General features: G+C 31.3%; 1 protein-coding gene across 5 annotated transcripts in view; it reads left to right on the top strand.

Annotated features, from left to right (window-relative positions):
* Positions 1 to 23,585, top strand: part of LOC114327471 (ATP-citrate synthase) — a 266,730-nt gene that overhangs the window by 151,727 nt on the left and 91,418 nt on the right. The window lies entirely within an intron of this gene.

Raw genomic sequence — 23,585 nt, 5'->3', positions numbered from 1 at the left:
CAGTCGCGAATGTTTTTCAGCGAATGGTTCCTTTGATTTTACCCTTCATAATGAGCTGTAACAACTACTATATAGTATTTATCATTTCTAAGTATGTACCCCAAATATGCGCTTTTTCTTCTTTTAATGATGGTCCAAAGTTCTGTCGTCCCATTCTGTGCAACACCATTTCGTTCATGATATGATCGGTCCATGGTACATATTTTCAAAATTGTAAAAATCCACATCTCATTAAGTCAACATCAACACTTCAAGCTTCAGCACCATAAAGAAGAATAGAGTAGATATAGCATTTTACCATCCGCTATCGGATTTGCAGGTTGAGTCTTTGGTTACTCAGAAATTTCCTCATCTTCAAAGTTGCGTGTTATTTACGATACAAAGAATATTTAAACCGTTAAAACCTTTCTCCAATTGAAAAGGTATCATGGGGACATGGGGAAGAGTTTCCATGAGTTGTTTGTTTGTGCAAAATGGATTCAAAAACTAAGCAGACAAAATGAAAGAAAGTTTTGTAGATGGACTTCTTGTACTATATACAATAAACATGTTTAAACTATATTTTTAAATATACACAACATATTTCATTACACTGTGCTGTCTTCATATATTAAGCTACAACAGAAAGAACCACAATGTGGTGAAACATGTCATGTTCAAACAAATACAGGATATTATCTTATATTTAGGAGGACTAATAATTTAGATGTTCTTCTTCTTTCTTCCATTAAATCCAGTGTTGTTTGTTTAAGTTTCGTTTTTCTCGGATTTTTATTTCTCGGATATAAGGATATCAACAATAAAGTTAAAAAGAGCATAAGGTCAGACTTGCGGGCTTATAAAACAAAACAAATATTGCAAACCATCGAAGACAATAGAAACATGAGAGTATTGAAATCAAATTTAACTAAAGGAAAATCGAAGATAACTAAAATCAAAAACCAACAGGGGAATACGGTGACAGAAAAAACTCAAATAATCAAGGAAATACAAACGTTCTACAAGAATCTTTATACATCCACTATACAGAACCCCGGAACAGACCATAGAACAATAATTCTAAACGTCGGCTCGGAAACTCTCCCTAAAATAACTTCTTCGGAAATTAGACATGCCTTACAGCAAATGAAGAATAAAAAAGCTCCTGGCGAGGATCATAATATAACGTCTGAAATGTTAGAAATGGGTGGCAACAACGTTGTAGAGGTTGTGGAAGTCTTGCTGAATAGATGTCTAATAGAGAAAAGAATACCCAATCTGTGGGAAAACGCCGAAATAATACTTTTACACAAGAAAGGAGACAATACTAATATTGAAAATACAGGCCTATAAGTTTGTTGTCACATTTATACAAATTGCTAACAAGAATAATAACCAACCGCATAACACAAAAACTTGATTTATATCCACCGGTTGAACAGGCGGGATTTCGAAAAGGGTTTGGTACTAACGATCACTTACAAACCGTCAGAACACTGGTAGAAAAAACCACAGAATATAATGTACCCTTACATATGGCATTTATTGACTTTCACAAGGCTTTCGATAGTATTGAAACCTGGTCCTTTTTGTCAGCCCTCAGGGATGCTCGAATAGACTCACGGTACACTACACTCATTAAAAACATTTATGAACAGGCCACATTCCACATCAAAATCAATGAAGACCAAAAAACCGAAAAAATACGCCTTGGTAAAGGTATTAGACAAGGTGATACTATTTCACCAAAACTTTTTACCTTATTATTGGAAAATGTATTCAAACAGCTCGACTGGGAGGAAAAAGGTCTAAACATTGATGGTGTACATTTGAGTCATTTGAGGTTTGCGGACGACATAGTATTATTCAGTACAGATATCAAGGAACTGGAGCAAATGATGAAGGAACTAAACCAGCAGTCAAATAAAATAGGTCTCAAAATGAATCTTCAGAAAACAAAAATAATGAGTAATGTACAAACTACTCTTGTTATTGACAACGTCAGTCTTGAAAATGTAGACCACTATATATATCTTGGAAATACCATTAAAATCGGCAAAGAAAACCAAATAGCATAAATAAAAAGACGCATACAATTGTCTTGGGTAGCTTTTGGCAAGTTAAACTTTATCTTGAAGAATAGAGATATACCAATGTGTCTAAAACGTAGAGTTTATGACAAATGTATCTTGCCTGTAACTACATATGGACTGGAGGCCATGGCCTTTACAAAGAAAACCTTAGAGCAGCTCAGTACAACTCAAAGAGCGATGGAGAGGGCCATGCTAGGGATTAGTTTGAGAGACAAAATTCGAAATATCGACATTCGTGAAAGAACAAAGATTACTGATGTCGCAGAACGATAGCAAGGCTCAAGTGGCAATGGGTCGGACATGTTGCCCGAGATAATCCCGAAAAATGGACACAGAGACTAACAAACTGGAGACCAAGAGAGAACAGACGAGGAGTAGGCAGACCGCACAAGAGGTGGGCAGATGATATCAAACAAGTCGCGGGCAAACAGTGGATGAGAATTGCCAAGAGTAGAAATCGATGGAAGCAAATGGAAGAGGCCTATGTCCAGCAGTGGACGAACACAGGCTGAAGAAGAAGAAGAATAATAATAATAATTTAGATCGAGTACTAATAACAGGACTAATAATTTAAAACCAACGAGACCGTACTACGAAGAATGGGGAAGAAAGAGAAGTGATGTATACAATTAAAAAGAGAAAGTTAGAATATCTCGGACACATAATGAGAAACGGCACTAAATACAGATTACTGAAAATAATCCTTCAAGGCAAAGTATTCGGAAAGCGAGATATAGGGAGAAGAAGAATATCATGGTTAAAGAACCTGAGGAAATGGTTCTCCACAACAACAACTAATATATTTAAAACATCAGTTAATAATATAATTATAGCCATAATGATCTCCAATATTCGAAACGAATAGGCACCAAAGGAAGAAGAAGAATAATTTAGATATTTTGTTTATTTCTGAAATATTCTAGTACGTTTTATCTATCTAATTAGCCTTCTTCGGTCCATCTTTGGACATAGGCCTCCCCAATCCTTTTCCATTCTTCTCTGTCTGTCGCTACAGTTATCCACATAGAGCCCACGTGCTTCTTGACATCATCTGCCCATCTCATTTGTGGCCTTACTCTGCTTCGTTTATATTCCCACGGTCTCCCATTTACGAGAATTTTGTTCCATCGGTCTTCTTTCTGTCTTATAGTGTGTCCGGCAAATCTCCATTTCAACTTTGCAACTTCTTGTCTAACATCCCTAACTTTGGTTTTCTCTCTTATCCACTCGTTTCTCTTTTTACACTGAACCAAAAAAGTACGTAACTATAATGAAAAAAAACATTGATTCAAAAACGGGGAGCATTAATTTTCGTCCAAAGATAAGTATCATTGGTCCAATGTAAGTAGATACATTAACTAATGCTCAAAAACATTAATTTTTATGAATTAGTACGTTAATTCAATGTACTTTCTAGTTAAGAATCAATGTATCGGTACATTGAATCAATGTATCGGTATATTGAATCAATGGGTCGGTACATTGAATCAATGTATCGGTATATTAATTCTTAACTAGAAAGTACATTGAATGAACGTACTAATTCATAGAAGTTAATGTTTTTGAGCATTAGTTAATGTCTTACATTGGACCAACGATACTGATCTTTGGACGAAAATTAATGCTCCCCGTTTTTGAATCAATGTTTTTTCATTATATTTACGTACTTTTTTGGTTCAGCGAATGTCATCTTCATGTATATTTGTATATAACATACAAATAGTTAATAAGTAAACAAAACCACGACTTAATATCTACATAAATATTACAAATATAGGTTGAAGCACCGATTTTCTGCCGATTCTCAAACTAATCTTAAGTATCTATAAGTTTAAAGAAAGAAAAAACATATTTTTAATTAACACAAACATCTTTTTATAATGTAATTTGGAAAAAACTGAATAACTAAATATAACAGAAATTGATTCTTCTTATAAAATATATAAAAATATATCTATTTATATTATATAAAAAATGTATACCTAATATCGTGAAAATAAATACATCTACAATAACATCTCCATAAATACATTTCTCTGGGATTAATTGTCACCACCCATACAAAAAACAAATGGGTGAATGGCATTTTTCTTTGATTTAAAAAATCTTATAAGATCTTCGACTTCTTGCTGGGTCTTCCCGATGTAAGAATGATTACTGAAAATCTCTGATGGTATATTTTATTATATATTTGGTTGTCCATTAAGATCTCTTTTTAAACATTTTATTAGTTCGTACAAAATATCGATGTAGAACCCAAAGAAGAACTGCATGTTAGCCATCTACAATTTATATTAATAATTAATTATTATAAAAAAATAAATCTAAATAGTGAACATAGTTGTATTTTTGGGTGTTACTTTTTTTTATAGAAATATTTTAATTTATCCTGAAAAAAATTGCTAGATGTTGAGATGTTTATTTTTACTTTGATAGATACTACCGACTGCAAGAGTTAATACTATTTTTCAATTATTTACGGTTTAATCACCTAAAGATTTAATTTACTAATCTTTTATAAGATTATACCATTTAGAAATATTTTCAAATGGTTCCTATTTTCTTTTACCTACGTGTCGAATTAGCTTTTGAAAACATTTACAGAGAACAAAAATTAATTAATACTAGATATGCAGGATTGAATAATGAAATAGGTACTTACATTCCGTAATGTCTTCATGGGTAGTCTTTTCAAATAAAAATTTATTTGTTTTATCCTTGATATGACTTTCACACCGAAGAAAGGAGATAATTCTTTCGAAATTGCTGTCCCATCCATCAATAAGTCCATTTCCAAATGCCACTCCAAAGTCCATATCAATCTGCAAAAGTGGAAATAGAAGTACAACTTTTTTTATAGAAATCCAACAAAATAATTTATAAATAGTTAAAAATATATGTAAATACATACCTTGGAAAAATCAACCAAATCACTAGTGCCAAACACCGCTCCTCAGAGTCTGCAGGGTGACTGTCTGCTAGGAGGCTGCAACTGTTGTCACGTGATTTTTTTACGCCAATAAAAACACTTATAGAGTTTTAAGAAATGTATCAGTTTATGTACAAGATTGTTGCTACAATGTATTGATCATTGATTCAGGTATATTAAATTAATACAATGATTGCGTTACATCAAAACAATGTATCGAGTTATTAATCAAAGTCGAAAACATTGATTTAATGTTACGAAAACATTGATTCAATAAAGGACTTCGTAATTTAAAGAACACTTTACATTAGTGCAACGTTTTATATTCATTAATTTAACCGCATATTTGTGATGTATAGTTTCATATATACAATGAACAAATTATTAGTATTATGAAAAAAGTCATTGGAGAGACAAAACGATTCATTGGATTAATGATTCTACTCATTATTTTTTAATCAATAGAATTACATTGTAATAATGGATATGGTCATTACTTAATGATTACGTGTTTATAGTATTAACGAAATTTTCATTGAATCAGTGTAAAAAAAGTCAATGATTGGCGTTCTGTGGTACTATGTACAATATTTTTTTCAGTGCATCCAATAAATAGTCTTATGTGCAACATTTGCCTCTCTATTGCTCTTTGCGTTTTTATGATCTTGTCCGTGTTTCCTTTTGTAAACGTCCACGTTCGGGAACCGTAAGTGAGAATTCTTGTATGTTATTGTATGTATTTTGATTAATTTACCTACATATTTCAAAACGAAAAACTACCTGTTCTTCGTGTGCCTCTAAGGACATTGGCGATCATCACGGTCCTTTTTACTCTGTCTGCAGCGGTTGTACAGTTGTTTGAAGAGTTCTCTTGTTGTTTTTACACTTCACTGCTTTAAATTTTTCAACCAGGACATCGTCTCCCCGCTCCTCTTTTTCTTTCCACTTTTCTTTGTATAACCAATCACATCAACTCCTATTTTTCATTTCTTAGCAGGTGACCAAAGTAGCTAATTTTTCTTTCCTTCCTAGTGTTGAGTACCTATATCTTTTTCCATCTTTAGTAATGTTTCCGTGTTTGTTACGTGTCGTGTCGTTGATATTTTCCACATCCTTGGATGGGGATAGTATACATCTTTGTCGTACTCCTCTTTTTAGAGGTATCTCTTTAGATTTTTGTTGGTCTACTCGGTAATGGAACTACATTGGTTCTTAATTTGCTGTAACTTCCAAGTTTTGTCCGGTTTAGTTTCTTGTTTTAAGTTTCATTGTGCAATTCTCTCCGTACTTGCTGTACTATGTATTACAGTTCTCCATTGCTAATGTGAAGATAATCATATATGTAGTCCGCTTATCTGATAACACTGATTCTACTATAATATCTACTATAATACTCTCTCCCGTAGGTGTATTTAAATAAGACCTCGCTATTGACATTGAATAATAATGAAGAAAGTGTATAGGCGTGTCTCCTATTAAACTTTGGTGTTGTTATATCGAACGTTTCTGAATATCGTTGATTTTTTCTATTTAGAAATTGTTACCAGATAATACCTCCGTGTTTTTTAACATTTTGTATCTTGGGCAAAAGTATAAGTCTCATTATTTCGGATAAGGAAACAAATTTTTCTTTTCTCGCTTTTGCTTTATATTTATTATTCTCTACTTATTATTGTTGTCCTCAGCTACATATTTTATCAAATATCTCTTTAAGAATAAGATACATTAAGAAAATTCGTTAAAATAAAGGAATAAAAATAAATGGGCAATACTTAGGTTTAAGAATGAATTTAGGTAAAACAAAGACAATGACAAACACAGAACAATATACTGCTATCACAATTCGAGGGAGTGAAATAGAACAATTACGAGAAAATAAAATAAATTTGGGGCAGGTATTAAAAGCGAGCAGAGAAAATCAAACAGAAGAAATTAAAAGATGTATCAGATTGGCATGCACGGCATTTGGCAAATTGAGCTACATCCTGAAGAATAAGAAATTTGCTCCAGCAACATCTTAAGTCTATCCAGTCATTAGTCATTCAACCAGTGTGTGTTACCAGTAATCACTAGACACTAACCAAGAAGAATATGGATAAACTTATAAAAACACAGAGAACAATGGAAAGACAGATGTTGCAAATACGATTGAAGGACAAAAACGAATCGAGTGGGTTCGAAACATTACAAAGTTGAAGGATGTAAAGAAAAAGTAGCCGAATATAAATAGAAATTTGCGGGGCACAACATCAAACACAGAGACGATAGGTGAAGGAAATACTACACTGGAGACCATACGAATACAAAAGAAGTAGATGAAGACCACAGATAAGATGGGTTGATGAATTGAAGAGGCAATCCGGTCCCAGATGGATGAACTTAGCTCAGGATAGACACAAATGGAGACCAGAAGGGGAGCCCTACGTCCTGAAATGGATAACATGGGCTACATAGATAGATAGTGTGCAAGTACAGATTGCTATGATGGTCGCCAACATTCGAAATGGATAGGCACTACAAAAAGAAGAAGGCGGATGTTTCAGGTAGTTTTTTTGTTGTTGAAATTACCCGATCGTTAATGGTAAAGAGAGACTCCGTTTCGGTAACATCCGTATAATGACAGCCAATAGTTTTACTCGGTATTTTGGAGAGCATCCTTGCTAACCTCATTGAGATGAGCATTTTTTTCTTTAGTTCAATAGCACGTGCAAATTTGTCTTTCTTCTTCTTCTTCTCTAGGTGCTGTCTCCGCTTCGAAGGTTGGCAATCATCAGAGCGATTTTTACTTTTGAGACCACGACTCTAAATAATTCGTTGTTTTTACTTCCAAACCTTTCCGTAAGGTTCTTCAGCCATGGATCTTTTTCCTGGATTGTTCCTTGCATAATGACCTGGAATATTAGATATTTATCTCCTCTCATTACACATCTCTTTCACCAAATTTTAACAAAATTATGATATATCTGAATATCAGATTACTTCTGAAAATAGGTTCTTAAATTGGAAACCCATTTTTAATTGTTTAGCTGACCATCGAATCTAGATACGTTGATAATGTTGTTCTTTCGATTACACAATGCTTCTGTACCCTTGTGAGAAGTATTCTTACTTTCTGCTGAAAACTTTCAACGTCCTTCTTACACTCCAATTAATTTTACCAGATTGTTTAGCAAAGCATGGAACATGCATATGTTTCTAATATACATATTAAACAATTTTCTTTTGTTATTAAGAAAATTTGTTTTGAAAGCGGTTTCCGGCTTGAAAACTGAAGCATCGATTAAATAATTTTATTGTATGATTTGTGGTTTTTTCCATAGGAGATATTTTATAAAATCTTAAGACGTCACAAGACAGCAATTTCAGATAGGTATAATTTTCTTCGGAAAAAACTACGCAATTTTTTTGATAAGGTAAATTATAGGAATTTTACAAAATAAGTTTGCATTTTGTGTAATTACTTGTTAGCAAAAGCAAACTAAAATAGGGAATAAATTAGTGGGCAACAATAATTGCACATTAGTGTTATTGATTCAAATAGTGAAGTAACAAACTTGAGAAGGTTGAAGACTCTTCTATGTCATGATTAAAAGATTTTTTAGTAGGCGTCACAATATTTGCAATTCTTTCGTTTCTAACTATAACAAACGTATAACATAAAAATACACTTAGGATTCAGTATTGTTTATTACATTTGAAAGCTAATTTTCGTTGCAAACTAATTGAGGTCGAATGTTTGTACCACCTCCGAGATTGGCCTCAAGTATTATTCAGTCTTACTGACTCACTTGGGGTAACCGTAGCAGTCTTAGGCATCCAACTCTCCAATATACATATGCTTTGTGAACTTCAAGAGAGCCTTCGACACGCTGAGTCATATGGAAAGCACTAAAGAAAATGGGAATACCAGAAAAACTAATAAATTTCATTAGAGAACTTTACAGTGATACGAAAAGCCAAAACCAACGTAAACTCGAGTAGAGAAGTTTACTGGGGATTAACAAACCAACTGGAAGATCTAGATTACTCTGATGATGTATGACTCTTAGCACATACAAAACAGGATATGCAACTAACAATAGACAGATTACAAGAAGAATCAAAGAAGATCTAGAAATAAACATCAACAAAGCCAAAGAAATGCGATTTGACACCAGAAACAAACAGGTTATTGTGATCAGCAACCAGGAAATTGAGAAAGTGCTGAAATTTGTATATCTGGGCAGTTTAATGTAACGGTGAATGAATTAATAAGTATAATATCCTCCTCTATTTATAGTATCACCTTAATGTTGTTATGTAATGTTATATATAGTTATGTCAGTTCATATTTAATTTTAATAGTTGTCAAAATGTAATTATAGAAATGTTCGAATTATTTCATCTGAAGATACAGTAATAAGGCTCGTAATGCGTATAATATGCTTAGTAACATATGGAACTCCAGGATTTACCCAATTGAGACGAGACTAAAAATCTTCAAAACAAATGCAAAAGCTGTATTACTTATACAGTGTGGAAGGCATTTATGGAATAAAATTAGTTCTGTCCTTGTTTCAGAAAATTATAAAAACGCTGAGACACTTCGATTTTTAAATAAAAATTTGCACTTTTTAAACATAAATTTAAATATACAGGGTGATACTTGCAAGTCTAGCAGAGTCTATAAGCTTAATTTTTAATAGAACACCCTGTATATTCGTATAGTTTTAAAAGCTGCTTAACAACCTGATTTCAACAAACTATATCATGTAGGGTGTATTATGAATAGTGTGACCAACTAGCCCCAAAAATCCGGGACATGACCCGAATTACGAAGTTGTGTCCCGGCGTCCCGGACAAGGCTTCCGGGCCATCCGAATTTTCAACGTTTTGGTAAAACTCTATTTTTAAATTTTGAATACCTTATTTTTCTAAGAACTCACATTCAATTTAATTGGTGAAACGAAAAAAAGTCGTCAATTTCTAGAGTGTAATACTAATACCATTCTAATACCTATTACCACATCCAAAACGCATGTATTTTATATCGTGGTATTATAGGTCTACGAAAACTCAAACTCTGGACATTTTCCCGTTTCTGTATTTTAATTTTCGGCTTCCGAAAAGACGATTCAAAAACATGAATATCAAATAATGATAATTATATTTTTATATTAACCTAAGGTCCTATTTACATGGAAAACCAACATCAGTTGATTTTCTACTTTTTTCCTTCTTGAGAACGATTTCCGGATTTTAAGTCGAAACGTCAAAAACTAACAAAAGTGTAATTATCATTACAACCCATCCCATCAAAAAAATTTTTGTCGACATAAAATAAATGTTAAACAATCAATAACATGATATTAAAGTTCTATATTAAAAAAAATGGCCCGATTTTCATTGAAAAGTCCCGGATTTTAGGTATTTTTTTAGCCTTGTCCCGAATTCGACTGACTTGAAGTTGGTCACACTAATTATGAATAGTACAGGGTGAAATTTTGAAATTAAAAATATGGAAACCATTTATGGAATAAAGTTGTTTGTGTCCTTGTTTTAAAAAATCATAAAAAATACTGGGACATGGCAACTTCTAAATTCAAATGGGCACTTTACAAACATAAATTTTAATATACAGGGTGATTCACGCAAGTACAGCATAGTCCATGATCTTCAATTTTAATGGATCACCCTGTATATTTTTATGTTCTTAGAAGCTACTTCACAACCTCATCTCAAAAAAGTGTATTATATAGGGTTCATTATGAATTATACAAGGTGAAATTTTGAAATTAATTATGAAGTTTGTGAAGACATTAAAAACAATATATTTAATACTTTGTTTATAGGGGAGTGCATATAGCTTTTCACTTCGGAAAAAATCAAACAAGATAGAACTTTTTGTAATTTCATTAAGAAATGTTTAATAAACAACATATCAAACAGTTCTACTCGAGAAGTGGGTGCTTCATTTTTTATTAAACAAATGAACTGCGAAAATAGATGTTTTTTTTAAATAACTCCGAAAATATAAATTTTTGAAAAAAACTGACTTGACCAATGAAAAATTCAGAAAATTTTACAAAAAAAACCTTAGATAAAGAATTTTCTAAAATTAAATCTGTAGCTTCTATAATTTTTTATTTATAACGCTGAAGTCACCCTTCTCACAAACATTGGCGCACTGTAAACGAGCTTACGGCGAAGTGCACGGTTGAGTTTTTTTAATGTAATTCTTGAACTAATCGATCAAATGAAATTTTACAAATTGAACATGAAAGAAGAATAATTAAGCTATCTTAGAGTTATAATAAAAAGAAACAAAATGTATGAGCATAAGTACGGTGTGGGCTGAAAGTGAGACATACATAAATTTTTTTAAAAATGATTTAAAAATGTGTAACTAATACAATTTTTCTTATAAAACTCTCAATTTTGCACAAATTACCTTTCAATCATCTTACTAAACGATGTTTCATTTAAAAAAATCTCAAAAATTTAATTCAAATGATACGATGTCTCAAAAATGGTAATTTTTGAAAACTTCATAGTTTTACAGAATTAACACCAATTTAAGACGGTATTAGGCAATTTTCAACAGATCTATTACAGTTTTATAGGTGTTTTTTTAAAGCTTAGGATCTAGTCTTTAAAATGCACTAAATTATTTTACTTTAGAAATTAAATAAACTATTTCTTTTTGAGAAAATTAAGAAAGATAACAAAAATGTAATACAAAAACCGAAAATTGCCAGCTAAAAAAATGTTTATACAAAGTGATCAAAACTTTTTTCTGTAAAACTTATTTAAAATACATTTAATAATAAGCTTCAACAATAATAAATGTTCAACAAAAAAAAATTTTTTTAGCTCTTACACAGTATGTCTGCATATTGATAACTTTTTTATTATTAGTCTTACGAAAAAAAGGTATTCTTTATAAAAAGCTCTGCATCGTATATAGTCTAAGATGCAACCATCAAATATAAAATTTTATTAATTTTATACGAGGTATGTCAAAAAATATGAATTTCACTCAAGAGTAAAGTACCTTTATATTTCACAATATCGAAAATTGTTATAATGAAAAGCTGTTTGGAATTAAAAAATATGTTTCAGTGTTCAACTACATCCTTCTAATTAAAATATTGTGAATAATAAAGGCACTGTACTCTTCATATTTTTTACATACCTCGTATAAAACTGAAAAAGTTTGATATCTAATGGTTGTATCATAGATTTTAGACCAGGTAGAGTATTTTATGAAGAATAACTTTTTTTCGCAAAATTGATAATAAAATAGTTACAATAATTGTAATAAAATCATGATGGGTATCCGTAATTTGAGAAACAATTGAAATTTTTTTTTGATTAGAATAATGTTATTGTATATTAAAACATAGTTTTTAATTTCAAACAACTTTTCATAATAGCATTTTTTGATATTCTGGAATAAAAAGGTACTTTACTCTTTAAAGAAATTCATATTTTTGACATAACTCGTATAAAATTGATAAAATTTGATATCTGGTGGTTGAGTTTTAGATTTTTGACTATCCAGAGTATTTTATGAAAAATACCTTTTTTTCGTAAAGTTGATAATAAAAAAGTTTTCCATGTGGTTCCTAGCTACGCAAACATACTGTATAAGAGCTTCTGTATAAGAATTTTCTAATGGTAATGCCATATTCGGATTCAGCATAACCAAAAACAAAATAGAAACATATTTGATCAAAGTAAAATGATGAATTCAACGATATTTTTAAATTATTTATACAAAACAATTCTTATTTTTTAAACAATTAACAAACAATTAGCGGTCAGATCTGCCAGTAGAACTTTTTACTTTAACATGTATATAAACTAACAAAAAAAGTTTTAGAAAAATATAAGCTTGTTTGAATTATTCCGAAACAATGCATGTTTTCGTTCTAATTGCACTCCCCTATTAGAAAATGTACGCCTTTATTTAGCTAATTTAAAAAATAATACCGTTATTTAAACCATGATAAATTATTAATTTCAAAATTTTATGTAGATATTTAATATCTTGACGAAAATTATACATAATTTTAAAATTTCGCCTTATATTATTCATAATAGGCCCTACATAATAGGTATACACTTCATTGATATGAGGTTGTTTAGTAGATTCTAAAAACATAAAAATATACAGTGTGATCCATTAAACTAAATATCATGGACTATGCTGTACTTGCGTGAATCACCCTGTATATTTAAATTTATGTTTGTAAAGCGCACATTTGAATTTAAAAATTGACATGCCCCAGTATATTTTATAATTTTTTAAAATAACGACACAAACAATTTTATTCTATAAGTGGTTTCCATACTTTTTAATTTCAAAATTTCACCCTGTACTATTCATAATACACCCTATATGATATAGTTCGTTGAAATCAGGCTGTTAAGCAGCTCTTAAAAATATAAGAATATACAGGGTGTTCTTTTAAAAATTAAGCTTATAGACTCTGCTAGACTTGCAAGGATCGCCCTGTATATTTAAGTGTATGTTTAAAAAGTGCAATTTTTTATTTAAAAATCGACATGGCGCAGCGTTTTTTATAATTTTTTGAAACAAAAACAGAAATAATTGTATTCCATAAGTGCCGTCCACCCTATATGTATAAGCTGTATAAATATACCTATTTTTATACCTTACTTATTGAACATAAAACTTTATAAAATAAAAATGTATACCATTTTATGGACATAAAACTTTATTATTATGATTAGTTTATTTTAATTGTATAATAAAAACAGTTCCAGAAAAATATTGTATAGGTAAATATTATTCAATCTGTAATGTACATCTACCAAAATATACCAAAATTTGTATTTTCGTTTTCATGTTTGTTTCGTGTATTTGTTCAAAATACACTTGATTTATTAAAAAAACTGTTAAGCAGACAACAAATATTAAATACTTACAATAAAATGATCCCCACATACACGAAAACCTTGAGATTGAACTAAAATGTTTTTAATGTCCTTTCGGTACCCCGTCAAAATAGCCCCGTCGAAAAAGCTCCGACGAAATAGCCCCGAAATAATATCCCGCACACAGAATAGCTCCGACAAAATAGTCTGCAGACAAAATAGCCGCGGAAAAAATAGCTCTCCCACAAAATAGCCCCGACAAAATAGCCCGACAAAATAGTCCCGACAAAAAAGCTCTCTTCAGAAATCGTCATGAAATAATCCCTTAAAAATACATTTTTCCGGAAATGTTAATTATCATATATTCAGATGTTTATCTTAACCACATTAAATGAAAATGGTCTTTTCAGTAAACTCGAACCCTGTGTTTTCTGTTAGGTCAAGTTCTTACAATGATCAAGTTCTTGCACTAATTGAAAATTATGATGATTCCGTAGTTCTGGATTAGAAGAATTTAATAAAATCTGGAAATATAAACGTTAATTCTTAATTATTTCGTTTTATAACTATTTTTATCATAAAGGAAATGAAAATGTAGTATATCAAAGTGTGTAAATAATTTATTTCTTTAGCTGAGCGCTTTCGACATAAACGTCATCATCGTAGCTAATGATCAAATAGTAAAAAAGTACCGCTACATTGAGATGTAATCATGTGCATCTTATGAATATAAATATGATTTTTGATTGCAAATGCTAACTGCTTTGTCCTCCGTACAACACCAAACAGTAAAAAACAGAAAAAAGAAAAGAAAAAACGGCCACATACACGTTGCACAAACACATAAAAACTTTTTTCATCGTATGGGTGTAGGTGTCACCCATCCATTCTTGGCCTAGTAGAGACAGCTGACTGACCTCAGCTCAGATCGATTATGTTCAAACTAAGCGAGATATGCTGCAAACAAAATTGATAACTGATGTATTTTAAGAAAAAATGAGAAGTAATTTTAACCTTCATCCACCAGAATGTAAATGCATCGTTTTACTTCTACAATACATTTTACTATAGTGTTATTTCTATGTTCAAAAAGTTGGATATATTTAAAATGAATGGTTAAAAAAAAAGATATATAAAGATAAAAAAAAGATAGAAAGAAATAAAAGTTATAGGGCGCATTTTTAAATTTTCTTAAAAATCTTCCTTTTTCTCCGTGTAACTTGAAAATGATAAGAGATACAGAAATGAAATATAAAAACGAAATTTTTATATAAAAAACCCTTTATTTTTGTGGGTATCTCTTTTTCGTATCTCTTATCATTTTCGAGTAACATGGAGAAAAAGGAAAATGTTTAAGAAAATTTAAACATGTGCTCTATAATTTGATCTTATTTTTTAAAAAAAAACATTCATTTTAAACCAGTCCAACTTTTGGAACAGAAATAATACTATAGTAAAAAGTAATGTAGAAGGAAAACGATGTATTTAAATAATTCTGATTGATGAGGGGTTAAATATACTTCTCATTCCTTCTTAAAATACATTAGTCATCAATTTTTTGCAGCATATCTCGCTTAGTTTGAATGTAATTGACATTTAATATTGCTCATTTTAAAGGTCTTTTCAAGAACTACAAAAGTTATTAGTATCAGTATACACCTAAAATTGACCGTTTCGCTGTTATTTCAAGTTGAATACACCGATTTGAGCATGCACCAAAAAAAATCAAACTCTCCTCTCCTCACCTACCATATCTTTTTTGGATTATAACAAGAAGATCTATGAAGGAATGAATCTCTTCTGTTTTTTATAATCTACAAAAATATTTTATATAGTTTTTTTGTTAGATGCATAGTTTTTAAGGTATTCGTCAAAATCCGTCCGAAAAGGTGTCATTTTTCAATGAAAATGGGCAATTTTCAATCGCGAATAACTCAAAAAGTATTGAGTTTTCAAAAAATAATTATAGAACAGTTTTTGCTTAGAATTAGGTTGTCTAGCCTATTCCGTGGCTATTTTAATCAAAAAAAAATTCACCCCCGAGAAGGGGTGGTAACCACCCCCAAGATAAAAGCGCACATCGGCATAGGGTAGACTTTATTTCTTGAGCTATTCGCTACTTATAGTGAAAATATCAAGTAAATCGATGTAGTAGGATGGAATTCGTAGCCAAATCCCCTTATTGACTGCCCTATTTACACTTTTATACGAGACAGATCTGTCATTACAATTACAGAACTTTGTGACGTCGCAAGTGTTCGCGCGCTTTTTCGATCGTTTGAAATTTTAAGTACTAAATAAATTTGTATCTCTAAGTTATTATGAGTTTTTGAGGCGTGAAATTTTGGAAATTTTATTTTTAAACGAAATTGGACATTATTATACCGGGTGTCCATTTATATTTTCCCCCATTTTAACTACCTATAACTTCTAAACGGCTCAAGATAGAAACATGCGGTTTTCGTTGAAATGTTTTATTTTACTAAAAGTTTTGTATGAATCGATTGAGTTTTTTATATATCTTTCAATTACGAAAATAAAAATGGCGGATTTTAGAAAAAAACTTTGTTGACTTTTTTTTAATGGAACACCCAGTATATTTTTTGTAAATTGAAAGAACGATCATTCACCTATCCAGCGATATAAAAGTTTTTAAAATCGGTTGTCAAATCACTGAGTAATTAATTTTTAAAATGAGAAGTGCAGCGTGGATATCACATACCTAAATAACATGTAACTAAGCAAAATGATATTATGTTGTGATTTTCACATTGCATCTCTCATTTTAAAAATTAATTTCTCAGTCATTTGACAACCGATTTTAAAAAAAATATATCGCTGGATAGGTAAATGACCATGTTTTCAAGTTACAAAAAAATATACTGGCTGTTTTAATAAAAAAAGTCAACAACGTTTTTTTTTTCAAAAATCCGCCATTTTTTATTTAAAAGCGATATGAAAAATGGCCATTTACCTAAAAAATTGAAAAAACGATCATTTACCTATCTAGCGATATAAAAATTTTCAAAATCGGTTGTCAAATGACTGAGCAATTAATTTTTAAAATGAGAGATGCAATGTGGAAATCACATAACATAATATCAATTTGCTTAGTTAGAGAGTTGCACCTCTCATTTTAAAAATTAATTACTCAGTCATTTGACAACCGATTTTGAAAAACTTTATATCGTTGGATAGGTGAATGACCTTTCTTTCAATTTACAAAAAAATATACTGGGTGTTCCATTAAAAAAAAGTCAACAAAGTTTTTTTCAAAAATCCGCCATTTATTTTTCGTATTTGAAAGCGATATAAAAAATTTAATCCATTCAGACAAAACTTTTACTAAAATAAAACATTTCAGCGAAAACCGCATATTTCTATCTTGAGCCGTTTAGAAGTTATAGGCAGTTAAAATGGGGGAAAATATAAATGGACACCCGGTATAATAAAACAAAAATGTGCAAGTTTCCATTTGTATTTCTATAATATTCGTATTTACGATCAATGTAGCGTAGATATAATTACCATGTTTAATTAATGAGTTTTGTACGGACCTACATTTTAATCTGATAAAAAGTGCATGGACCGATAACTCACTTCCTTTCTGGTCGTTACTCCGCTATTTCGAATCTACGAACTTAATTAGGGTGTAGTTTTATTATATAGCACGATATAGCTAAAGGTTGACCTCTAAACACACATTTTGGTAAATGCGAAAGGAGACAATCATTAATGATTTTTAGAAAAAATACATATATAACTTTGAAATTAGAATAGAATAAATTTAAATAGTTATTTATTCCATTATTTTCAATAATGAGTTGATATACCGACTATTGTATAAACATATTTTAGATATTAAACTTAAATTGTAGTTGTAAAATGTAGAGTAAGTATTTCTTGTAAATTGTTATATATTAAAAGAAAAAAGAAAAGAAAAAAATATATAAAAAAAAAATAAAAAAAAAGAATGTGTGTGTGTACTTTGTACGCACGTAAGAAGTTATACTTCTATTATATAATTTCAACGAAGTAAATATACTTAACAGGTCATTTGTATTGTATTTAAATATTAAACTAACTTTCTTATCTACCAGTTTCAAAAAAAAATTATTAAAACAACCAAAAATTAAAAAAAATATGAGTCATCCAGGATTGGATCCGGGGACCTTCCGATCTCTGATCCAACGCTCTACCCACTAGGCTACCGAGCCTCTTGTAAGTGACACGTAAGTTGCGGATATAATTACACAACACGGTGACGAATAGATCGAGTGGAAAATGTTATACCTACATATTTTATTATCTTACTACAGAAGAAAACAAATCCATAGACACAAAAATTATAATAAATAATACATTTACTAAAAACACTAATATATTCTTTTAATGACTTATTTGCGCTGATACAGATACATAGATACCTATCTTGAAATATTAGCAACTACATACTGTCTGTGTGCGCATGCGCGCATTATTATGAAATTTTACTCTCAATCGCGCCTAAAGAAGTATAACTTCAAAAAGAAAGAAAAAATATAAAAAAAATATATAAAAAATATAAAAAAATAATATGAATGAATATTAATAATAAAATGAATGACAAACTTGGACCGTCCATAGTAAAAAGCTTTCGAATTAAGTAGAGGGCTAAAGAAGAATGTTGCAGTTTTTGCTGTGGAACTCTGAGAACATCATTTAGAAAAAAAAAATAAAACAAATATATTATTAAAAATAAAAAAAAATTATTTATTAGTAGAATTGTTTATTATATTAGTATTAGTTTTAGGATAAGATACGAAAAAATGACTAATAAAATAAAAAATAGTAAAATTGGCGAATGGATTTAGTGTCCGCAGTCATATAAACCCAAATAAACAACATGATATAAGTGTTAAAAATACAATTTTAAGGCACGCATGTGAAGGTTTGCAGAAAGAGCGACAATATTTGTTCTACAAACGTGTTAAAAATGCAATAATACAGTTTAAGTTAAATTTTAAAAAACCTTTAATACATTGCAAGGAGATAGTTTTAAATTGCATCGTATATTACGGACCTTAGCAACCATTGTTGACTTAATTGTTTACGGAAGTTTTGAAGCATCTGCCAGACGTCTGTTAGTTTTTTAAAACGCGGTTGTGGATTTTTCGTTAAAATGCAAGAAAATATCGTAGAAAAAGATCAATTTTAAGATACAGAGGTAGCGGCCAGTCGTACTATCCTGGATTTGTTGCCGAGGAAATCCAGAATGCAATATGATATCGCTTATAATAAGTTTGAGAAATGGTGTGAAGCGAAAGGCGTTTCTGGGAAATATACTGAAAATGTATTTCTGGCGTATTTTGAGGAGAAAGCAAAGGTGTGGAAGGCATCATCTTTGTGGTCGAATTATTCGATGATCAAATGTGTGCTACGTATAAATAGGGACGTAGATATCAGCAAATATTTTAAGCTTATCGCGTTTTTAAAGCGTCAAGCAGAAGGTTACCGGCCAAAAAAATCAAAAATCTTGACTAGAGACCAAATTGACCAGTTTTTGAAGTGTGCATTAGATAATGAGTACCTTCTGGTGAAAGTAGCTGTGATTGTGGGAATTTTGATACCTGCCGCAGGGAGGAGCTTTGTCAGTTGACTATTGACGATGTGAAAGATATGGGTACTTAATTACTGATTAAAATACCAGATACTAAAACCAATGTCACAGTATATAGAGGTTCCACAGTAAAATCACTCTTCTGTCGGCGCTTTGATCTCAGGAAGTAATACCGGCAGTACGCAATTGGTAATTCACCAGTGGTGGATGCGGGTTTTCCCTGTTAAAAGCCGTACGTTTCTATGCGAATAGCAATGCGAGAGTGGGGCAAAAGCGACTGCCAACATTGCGCGGTCGCCATGCGCGCCTTCAGATTTTACTTCAAATTTTTCGGAGAGTGGTTCTACTGTCCCTCTTTATACTGTGCCAATGTTTCACGAAGTTTCACTATTATTGAAAAAATCTATTTGGATATTTATCGAAAATATGCGGCTCTTCGACCAGCAAATGTCAGACAACACAAATAGGTATTTATGATGTTAGGTAATCTATTAAAATTGTATTCTAATGAGGTTCTTGTTTATTTTGTTTGTGAAATATATTTCTAAATATATGTACTTGTCTTACGAGTGCAATTATTATTAGATAATTTTCAATATAATTGTCTACTGAACTTGAAGCACTTATACTAATACCGTTAACAGCTAGGAAATCGGCTTTGATCTAATGCAGCAAATGTATGTATTAGTCTGACCACAAATTAAATTAATAACGTAAGAATAATCTTTTTTATTCATGTACACATGTGTAGGTACTGATATTTCGTCCTTGGTACTACCGTTTTTGCAACTCATGATTTGAAATATGATTGGTATTTTGTATTGTGTGTGCGCGTTAAACTTGGTTCCAATTCATTTGGATAACGTTATATAAAATTTATACATTATTTGCTTCATGTGAGGTGAAAATTAAGCTTTTGTACGTCCAAAATATACGGTTATAATGAGGTTGTAAGTATTATTACAAATACATTCTACAGTTTCAAAAATGTAAAGTGAACTTTTACAAATTTTTAACAATTTACTTTAGCCCAAATAGACGTTTGGAATTATGACCACCCCCCTCCTAGACCTGGGCATTTAGCACGAAATAAATCGATTTTTAAATACAGCACCTACATATTCGCAACTTTTTGCATTGTATTCAGGATTATGTCAGGAAAAAAGTCTAATATAGAAAAATGGGTGGAAATGCATAGTTGCATTTTAATGTGCATAAAATGCATCCAAAAGTGCCTAAACATGTCAAAATAAGTGTATATAGAGGCAGATTTTGTTACTCGGAGCTTTTTGGGGACGCTGAAGATGAATTCGCCATCAGAACCGACCACCTAGTGCCCAAGTTCACTGCAAAGGTACGTCATCTATAATGTTTCGAGAGTTTTCCGCACTTAATTGATACAAACAGATTACTCGGGGGGTTTTGGGACCACTGAACAAGAATACGCTATCAGAACTGACCCCCCGGTGCACCTGGTGTCCAAAAACCATCCAAACTTCAGAAGATAACATGCCTTGTGCACCAGGTGCTCCGGGTGTCAGTTCTGATGGCGTATTCGTGTTCAGTAACCTCAAAAACTCCTCGTGTAATCTGTTTGCATCAATTTAGTGCCGAAATTTAGTCCTATTCCGGTGTTTTTAGTGTTAAATGCCTTGGTCTATCCGTGGCTCCGTGGTAAGAGAGCCTACCTTCGAATACAAATATTGTTAGTTCAAATCTCATCTGGTTAGGAATGTTTTCTTTATTAAAAATTTATATATTGACGCGATGTTTTCCCTTAAATAGGCAGGGTTTGTCGATTTTGGTTTAGAGTTGTGACTGCATAGCTCCACTGCGGATGCATATATGCTGAAATAGCTATATGGAGATGGTGGTCCAACTCTGAATCAAATGAAAACAAAAACTGCCTTTATCTTTTTCATCTTTACTCAGATTTGAGTACCTGAAACTGTCTTTCGGTCCTTTTCCTAGACGAAAAGAAGGTAAATACGTGGCCTAAGTGTCCTTTATTTGCTTTCTTCTATATTCGTCGTCTCTTGTGCTTATATATTGTAAAAGCCGGAGATACGGGATGCAGCCAGAAAGCAGTTTCTTAACGAAAAGTCTTGGATTTAAATTATTGTTTGCTATTTTTATTTCAATTATTCTAATTGTATAAAAGTAGTAACCTTTGCATCTGGGGCTTTTCGTCTTCCTAGTATTAAAAATTTAATAAATTAAAATAATCTCTATCCTTGTGGGATCGGTACTCACCTGAGGGACCGCAGACGTTCGGATACAATTAGTGTCTCTTTGTAAAGGCAATGAACTCGACTTAATTAAAGTAAAACACAGACTACGCAATACTCCCCTGAGCTAGTGTTAAACTAACTTATAGTCTAAAAACTCATTATGAAATTGACTGGCCAGTTGGTTGTGAAAATCAGTGCCAATAAACCACAAAACACACACGAAATGATGATAATATTAGAGCAAATTAAAATGTGAATAGAAGTGTGTTAACCACAAAACTCAGACCAGGACACATGGAGAACGTTAAAAGAATAACTAAGAAGAATGAACAGAATTCATAAGAAAGAACAGACTGTCTTGCTTTGGTCATAATGTGAGGGTTAAATAATGAAGTGTTGCTGGCTAAATGGGCGCAGTTCCCAAAGGCCATAAAAGAAAAAAAAATGTGATGGTTTTACACACTCTGTTTGCTTCTTTTTTCGGTTTTTGGTGCCAATTTAACGGCGAAATCTTTTGATAGCTCTCTTGCCTTGGATTTTTTGGTTTTGTATCCCGTTGTTGTTTAGAGTTTTGGATCTAAAAGTTTGCCGTTGACTTCTACGTCAACGATGCCAACCATGACGAATTTTTAAATGCAAAATGAAAATTTAGATGTGCACACTTTTTTTAAATATTTACTTGTGACGTATGCAAACCTGACAGCTAGGATTGGTGGTGGAAAACAATACTGTTATAGTCCGTCTCACCTTGACTTTACAAATAAACTTAAACGTATATGAATCCTAAAATTGTAGATTGCTTTTCTAAAACAGTTTTAATTTAATCTGTAATGTTCGATTACAAATTCTTTTTAATAAAATCGGCATCACCGCGCTAAAAACTCATAAGGACTTCTTCTTCATGTACCATGTCCTTTTAGAACATTGGTTACCATCATAGCTATCTTAGTTTTATTCACTGCCACCCTAAATAGCATGCTTGTATCGACACAATACAAATCTCGCAAGTTCTTTAACCATGAGGTTCTTCGTCCTGGACTACGTTTGCCTGCTATTTTTCCTTGCATAATATTTTGCAGCACTGCATTTTCCATAAGGACTGCATATTGTCTATATTATTTACACTGTAAAGTCAAGGTAAGACGGACTATAGGTTCGTTTAGGAAGCTCCATCTAAGTATCGAATTGAAAAATCATTAAAAAACTTTAACCTTCAGTAAACATGATAAAATAAATAAAATTGCTCATTATTGATATTGTATGCATGGTGGTATGCATGACAGTTGAAGTGGTAGGCGGTACTGTAAACTTCTAAACTGCGCGAAAGTGCATACTATGTTTTTTGTATTTTTAAATTTTAAACAATACTTTTGAAATTAAAATTCAATTTTATTATTTATTTTAGTTTATTTATTAAGTTTATAAACAGTAATTTAACGATAAATAGTAATTGGTTGGCTTTTAGATTTAATACCTAAAATGGTCCTTAAAAGTTTTTGGAAATATTTAAAGATAAAGTTTTCCACAAAAGAAGTCGTTTTCAAAAAGGATACCAAAGGTCGTTTACAACCGCCAAGGTGTTGGAGGTGGAGGAGGTTGAGATTTTTTTACATTTACAAATATTAAGACTGTGTACATATAGTGATATTTCCTAGAATCCATAAAAATATTAGTCAAATAATTGTAACATGGTGCTATATATCTGAAGTGTTTCTTTCTTTCAGTAAAAAAAAAATCATTGGTAATATATTCTGTGTTAAAGAGACGTGGAGGCAGAAAAACAAAAACCAATTTGTAGAAGGAATAATTTATTTACACTCCGTTTGAAAATTATTGATAGCACAGCTTTTACTACAAAGCTCATTTGCATT

Source organism: Diabrotica virgifera, chromosome 1, assembly GCF_917563875.1.
Source record: "Diabrotica virgifera virgifera chromosome 1, PGI_DIABVI_V3a".
Classification (NCBI taxonomy): Eukaryota; Metazoa; Arthropoda; class Insecta; order Coleoptera; family Chrysomelidae; genus Diabrotica; species Diabrotica virgifera.
Note: the sequence above shows the minus strand (reverse complement) of the source record. Positions and strands in the feature narration are given on the sequence as shown.